Source organism: Papaver somniferum, chromosome 6, assembly GCF_003573695.1.
Source record: "Papaver somniferum cultivar HN1 chromosome 6, ASM357369v1, whole genome shotgun sequence".
NCBI classification, from domain to species: domain Eukaryota; kingdom Viridiplantae; phylum Streptophyta; class Magnoliopsida; order Ranunculales; family Papaveraceae; genus Papaver; species Papaver somniferum.
Genome location: NC_039363.1, coordinates 82,947,261 through 82,955,377, shown reverse-complemented (window position 1 = coordinate 82,955,377; position 8,117 = coordinate 82,947,261).

Here is an 8,117-nt window from a genome sequence, read left to right as displayed (position 1 = left end):
ACTGATGACCAATAGCCACACAAATAACCTGAAACGTGGCTGGACTGTACACTAAAAAACGTGGCCTATGTGAAGGTTTGTACTAGTGATAAAGTTCAAATCCAGACTCACCGGTCCACCCAATAGTTTAACACCATTAGAAGGTCTACCAATATCAGCGGGGAAAACTCCGTCAGCTGTGCTTCTGGGGTCAGTAGAAGGCCAAAAGACTTCGGTTTTCTTTACATTAAGATGTGAACCCCTGCGTGGTCCTTCCGTTTCTATTATGCTCAGAGCTTTATCTACCTCTAATGTATCACCAATAATTGTACCATCATCCAAGTACCAAGCGTGCAAGTCGAGTTTACATTGAGAAGCAATAGTCTTCACTAGGGGTGAAGTTTCAATGCAAAGAGCAGAGGACCGAGGGGGTCACCTTGCTGAACTCCAAGTGCAGAAGACAAAATATAATGGTCATAGTAGAGTTTGGCAGGCCTCGAGTAACAAAATTCTACCCAACGAGAAATACCTGGACAATGAAGGCGAACCTCTTTGATGAGCTGTGATCTGCTCACCATGTTGAAGGAATTGGAAAAGTCAATGAACATCATTGACATTTCGTCTGAGTGACCATTCATCTCCAATATGTGATTTACAGCATGTAAAATACTTTCCCCACCAGCAGGAATAGCAACCCCGAATTGGTAATCGCCCAAATAAGTAGACATATCCTTACCAACCGAGACAGCAGCTACTTTCGAGACCAATCTGCGCCAAACTGTACCAAATGCAATGGGCCTAATACCACCTCCAGGTTTAAGTAAATGGGTTAAAGGTGCACTAGCAATAAACTCTCCCAAAACCGCAGGACACCTACCAGCCAACCAAAGATTGACAACCCCAGTAATCGAAACAAGTAAATCATCTGCAATAGCAGCTGCCGCTCCACTGATTGCATCGACCAGATGCTGAGCACGCAAACCATCACGACCGCATGAAGTTCCTTTGGGGAAGCTCCTGATAGCCCGTAAAACAACCCGAGAATCTACTATAATTGGGTCAACCATGGCCTCATCACAGGAAACAGTGGGCAGAGGCGCAGGTGGATGCTTGTCTAGCAGTTCCAAGTACGTGTTCTCGTTACGAGGAGCTAAACCAGACGAAGAGAGCACTCGAATGGCAGCTGCGAAATGGCCACAACTTATCTTCTTTTGACAAGCTAACAAGGTAGCTTCGTCTTGTCTCTTCTCATCTGCCTCTTTAGACCCAAAACGTAAAGGCTGCTGTAGAAGTTTCTTTAACAAAATAGAACAGCCGTTAGGCTCTTTCCAAACAGCAAGAGCCCGATTAATGGCTGCAACCTGTAAACGTTTTCTGTTGCCGGATTTCTTCTCGGCGGAGCTTCTTGGCTTGAACAAGTTTAGCGTGCAGATTGGGAGAAAGATAAGATGTAACCAAGATGCTAAGCTACCAGGATTTACAATAATCCTGTCAAGACATACCTTTAGTGTTCTTGCAAAAGCAAGCCTTCATTTATGCGGAATGCTAGAGACTGTCGTGAATTGCCTTTGAAGCACTGCGTTTAGTAAGTCTGTAGAAAGGGAGGGTCCTGGAGTAGACACTTCTACAGCGTCACCATCACCAATACAGTCTACAGCATCACCGGTTGTATTACAGGGAGGAAATAAGAAGGTTACATGACCACAGGTTGTATTGCAGGTAGAATAGGCATCAGCACCACCTGGGAAAATCTCACCTGGTTTGTCCAAACCGTGAAGAAGAAACTCAACCTCTGCACCATTGAGAGTCCCGGCTACGATCTCCATGAACAACTCCACTTCTCCATCTCCCCTTGCAAGCTTTCTTCCAACCGTGGAAATGCATACATCTGCAACATAACCACATACGCAAGCGACGTAGAACATTCTCCCAAGCAGAGTAAATGTGCAAGTTAGAAGCAATCAAATCCCTGCATATGATCTTGTCATCTTCAGAGGAGAGATGCCTGTCATAAACATGCTTCAGGAAAGAACCCTTTACATAACCCCTGCCATTAAGTCCATCCTGGCAGCCATGAACCTGCTTGAAGGGGCAATGACAAAGGCTGTCGTCTGGCACAACTTCATCTATGGAAGGAGGATAAAGGGAAAACGAAAACGCAGGTGACGAGGTGCAGGAAGAATCCCTAGTAGCAATGGGCATGGTGACTGCAGGAACATTTTATTAATTACATAACCAATTAATTGAGGTTAATTTAGCCCATCTGAAAATGTGAAAGATACGTCTAATCTATAACTATTATTTTTAACCATAGATCTTGTAATTTGGGCTACAAATATATACCATCTTAATGATGGGTTTCTAGAAGAGATAGGAACCAAACTTGGGTTTCTTAGAAATTTCCACATTAAAATAATAACTGCAAACGAACGGTACGAATCAAAATCAGTACACAATAAATTAACTTATTACTAATTCACAAGGTTATGACACGAGTTATATCATATCTAGGTGATATTTTTTTTCATGTTTCTTTGTTCTGTATTATAAAACAAAGTTTAACTAAGTTAGTTAACATAAAGGGAGATCTTGATTTTCTCTCCTGATTGATAAATCTACGTTTGTGGTCGATCCCATGAATACACGCTTTAATTGGGAAATAATGCAATACATATTCTCTTTTTCCCATCCCAAAAATCAAAAGCAAAGTGGAGAAATTTGATAGACTAAAAATAATAAACTTACATTCCCATAAAACTAAACAATTGATTCTCTCACTCACATCCAGAAGGAGGAGTGGACTTAAAAACTTTAGTTCTCCACTTTTGAGCAAACCTAAATCAGAAATAAATTTGGGAATTAGAGATAGACTAAAGAGACAAAAGAAATTAAATCCAAGAACATGCTTTCGCTTAACCTTATTTCCTTGATGATTTGGTATCATCTTCGAAATCTTTAGTGCCTTAATTTATCAATTGTTTTAGTATCATCCTCAAGATTTGTTTAGGGAGAAGATAAATCAATGGTTGTTTACTAAGTGTTTATAAGTGGCGTCTATGATTGAAAGTTAGAAATTCATATCTGACGGTCTTAATCTGTGCACATCATTATTATCTCATTAATGTCTCATAATAAATATTTTTATTAATCTCTCATGATAAATGTCTTATTAATTATCTAAATGAATATATATACTCCCACTCAATAGATAACAACTATGTTAATAATTACACTGATAGATATTATGGGTAATCACGGTGATGTTTGTGAGTGCCGGTGCATGGAGCTGCTGGTGAAAAAGGTAGTTGTAATGGGTGGTTCTGGTGGTGGTATCACAATTAGTCAATATAGTAGTGTGCGCGTTATGTTCACAAATAACATTATATTTTACAAGTTGTGCTTGATTTTTAGGTGTTAAAATAAGCTCGGCCAAATACAAAAGAAAAAATAATAATCAAAATGTATGAAGAACAATTATCACTTTAAATAGTAACAACAAATAAATAATCCCGGTTGAAATAATTTTTTCACTTATTTTCGTGGTCATGTTGTTACGGCACGGGCCAAGTTCTAGTTTTATTATAAAGACAAGTTTTACCTTAGAACATTGTACATTTATCATTATAATTCTAACTTTTATTTTATTTCTCTATTTTTCTCATTTTTTATTTTAAAATAATATATAATAACTACAATAAAAACAACAGCCACCAGAGGGCACTAAAAAAACAGAAACACAAAAAGATTTTTTACATGTCGGAGGAGGGTAGCCGAGCAACAAGCTGAGCACCAACTCCGTTTTTAATAACAATACCTAATCTATAAAAGAGAGAACTACTTATTCTATGGTTGGCATCGTGACTAGATGGGTAGTTTCTCGGTCTCTTGAGAAATAATATTGTATCTTCTCCAAGTTCACCTAAGGTAGAAAAAGCTAAAACATTGAAACCATACCCATGTGTCACACATTGGTCCAAATATTTGTTGTGTTTGGGAGTAACTCCAGCATTGATATCTTGGCCTAGAGTAAAGCTGCGGGTTCTAGCACTTGTGATTGGCGAGATGCCCGTAACATTAAAACATACATCTTTCCCATCCTCCCAATTATATACGAGAATATCAGCGGGCTTGAAGCCACTTGCGTTGTTGGATAGAAAACCTAATGAGACTTCTTTTCTTCCAGCTACCCAGGCCTTATAACACATGTCCGCACTCGAACCATGTCATGTCTGAATTACAATAATAATAGGTTTTTAAGCAAACCATAATCATAAAATTCTTCATTAAATAATAAGAATAATTATTAAAATAAATAAATGAATAAAATAATAAAATAAATATTACTTATATTTGGGCGGACCGAACGAAGCGAGGGAGGACCTTATATGGCCACTTTTTTGTAAAATTTAAGTCATCAATTGACACAAAAAGATTGGATTTGGTGTTCATGGTTAGTCTTTTCACTTGACACAATTATCCCTCCCTTATAGTCCAATTACTGTAATTGGAAAGCAAACTTTAATATAACATATCTAAAAATCCGTGGAATTTTATAAATTTTATCTCGTTGGAAAGATTATAAAAAAATATACGCAATGAGTACAAATAAAAATATCAAATTTAGAATTTTTACGAAAATTTTGGAGGTACTTATCATTTTAGGCACAATTTTAGAAAATTAAATGTATATCCATTATGCAAACCACCACAAAGGATACATATACTTTATGTAGCCATATTTTGATTTATCATCAACTAATTTTCCGTTGCAACTAATAAAACAATGTACTCCCTCCGTTTCAAGAAAAGTGATACTTTCACTTTAGACACAAATCTCGAAAATTGAATGCATAACCTTTATGCAAACCACCACAAAGGATGCATAACACATCGTGCAACCATATTTTGGTTTATGGATCGACTAATTTTCTGTTTCAGAAAAAGTGATACTTTCACATTCCGTTTCAGGAAAAACGATACTTTCACTCCTTTTCGGGAAAAGTGATACTTTCCCTTCATTTTGGAAAATTTATACTTTCGCTGAAATGGAGCGAAAATATCACTTTTCTGAAACGAGGTGAAGTATCACTTTTTCTGAAACAAAGAGAAAATATCATTTTTTTTTAAACGGGACGAAAGTAATAGCAGACAAACCCCATCTTCAGATTCTTCTTCGTTCGGCCTTCCCACCATATCAATGGTTGTACTAGTTTTAGTTTATTAAATATATTAGAATTAAAAATATAATTTATTAGAATTAAAGTGTATTCAAAACTAATTTTTGAAATATTCTATTTTAGTCATTAACTACATCACCATCACTTTAAAATACTGATTTACCAAACAGAATTTAAAATTTGTTAATTTTACAGTTTAAATTATAATTTACCAAATATTATTTCCGCAACACACCACAATACAACACAACAGAAAAGCATTTTTCTAAAACTCACACCAATACCATACTACCCTTTAACCATGGAGCTCTTAATGGGCGTACCTGCCATTATCTAATGAGGAAATTAGGCTCAGGCCCAACCCACGGATAACCCATAATATGAGGCCCTTAATTAAAAAAAGTTTAAATCTAGGCCCCGAGTTTTTAAAAGACTTTGATACCCTTATGCATATTGTCAAGCCCATAATTAAATAAAATTTAAATCTAGGCCCAAGATTATTAAATCTAGGCCCGAAATTATTAAAATACAGTGCGAAGGTGTAAACAGAAGTTACACATGCATATGGCATGTGTAACCAGAAGTTACACATCCTTATGATATGTGTAATGCAAAGTTACACTTGTATATATATGCAAAAAAAATAGACATCAAAAAAAACACACACACAAAAAAAATACAGTTATTACTTTAATATTCATTTACAATAATTTCTTAGCATGTGTAACTAGAAGTTACACACACATCTGTTTAGTGTAATTGAGAGTTAAATATGTGTCTATCTAGTGTAACTGAGAGTTACACATGCATCTGACTTGTGTATTCAGCGTCAACTCCAGTTCCAGCGAGACCATTACCACGTTTAAGCAATTATCTTTTATGAAGTTATCTAAAACCTGAAATATAACAACAAGCAACCAGTATTTATACGATTAAAATGAACAGTACATAAAACAATGTATATTTCAGTTTCACAAGCATTTGACTAGTGTAGCTAGCGGTTACATATGCATCTGAATTGTGTAACTGAGAGTTACACATGCATATAACATGTGTAACTAGGAGATACACATTCATCTGGCTAGTGTAGCTAGAAGTTATACATGCATATGACTAGTGTAACTAGGAGTTACACATGCATATTGGTATGTGTACCCAAAATCAGTATGTGTAAGTAAAAGTTACACATCTAATTAGCATGTGTAACTTGCAGATACACATGCATCTGAATTATGTAATTAGGAGTTACACATGCATCAGACTTGGATATGTCAACATAAAATCAGCAAATCCATCTCTAAATGAATAACACTAGCAAAAACGAGAGGTGACTATCAAGCAATTACCAGTCATAAATAATACAGTTAACCTTGCAAGTGAATGAGAAGCTCTTAATTAAGATACGACTGCTTCAGCAGAAAGACGTTGTTAGCACTGTATTAACAGAAAGACGTTTTACAACGCTAGTCTAGATGTACCTAATCCATTTTCATATTATCGATGACGACGGACATTTTAAGCAACAGAAAGTAAAGCTTCAGACAGTAATTATACTGGCAGAATAATACAAACACCTGAGAACCTTGTGCTAGCACATTAATATCACAAAAAATGATCACACAACTGATTCAGCAGGGTATAGATATGAACCCAGGAAAACAAAATGCATGTGTAATCAGTAGTTACACATGCATATGTCATATGTAAACAATAGTTACACATGCATATTAGCATAAGTTTCACATACAATCATCATGTGTAACTAGAAGTTACACATCTAATTAGCATGTGTAACTATAAGTATAACCTGCATCTAATTAGTCTAATCTGCATCCACTACTACTCCCTACTACTAGGACTTGATGTTCTTTCCTCAATTTCATAAATATAACCACTATAACAGATAGAAGTTTCATCATTAGGTTACATATGCATATCCCATCAAATTAGATGTGTAACTATAAGTTACACATCTAATTTGCATGTGTAACTAGTAGATACACATTCATTTGGCTTGTGTACCTAGAAGTTACATATTTAATTAGCATGTGTAACTACTAGTTACACATCCATAGTCTGCCAATGTTAGTTAAACGTGCAAACTGTCATGCATATGGCTTGTGTAATGTGCAGTTAAACAGATGTATAAGTTAAGTGAAACCATTCCAGACCTACTTGATAACGGTGTTCACTTTATCTGTCTGGATGTTGTACATCTTCTTGAAAGCATCCTTGTTTTCTTCTTGTTGTTGTCTTCAATCTTCTTCATTACGGACTCGGTGGTGAGTGGGTATTTCAGGATCTGGTAATGGTCAAGCTTGTTCCTTGGTAGTGCATTAATACATGGGTACTTGGGATTCCTTGCCTTCTGCAATGTCTTTGGCCTGTGAAATGTGACTGATGTGCAGATGTTCTTAGCCTTCTTCTTAATGGTTGATGCTCCAGCTTTGACAGCCTTGGAAGCTTTGTTAGCCAGCACCTTGGGGTCAGCCTTCTTAGTAACTACATGACAAACAAATGATATCAGTACCATAGCATCTAGAACACTTCTCATACAAATGAACAAAAGCCTTGGAAGCTTTGTTAGCCAGCACCTTGGGGTCAGCCTTCTCGTCTTTCTTATCTTCCCCGATTCCAAATGCTTGTATATCTGCAACAAATGAAATTATTGAACAATTAACAAAGATCACAAAGATCACAAAAAAACACTTGATAACTTATCAAAAGCGTGTGTAAATATAAATTACATATGCATCTGTCTAATGTAATTCGAAGTTACACGTGCATCTGTCTAATGTAAGTCAGAGTTACACATGCATATATCATGTGTAATTAACAGCTGCACATGCTTATGACTCGTGTACCCGACATGTACACTATGTTAAAATCACTAATAACGGATAGAAGTTTCATATTAGGTTACATATGCATATCCCATCAAATTAGCATAGTTACACATCT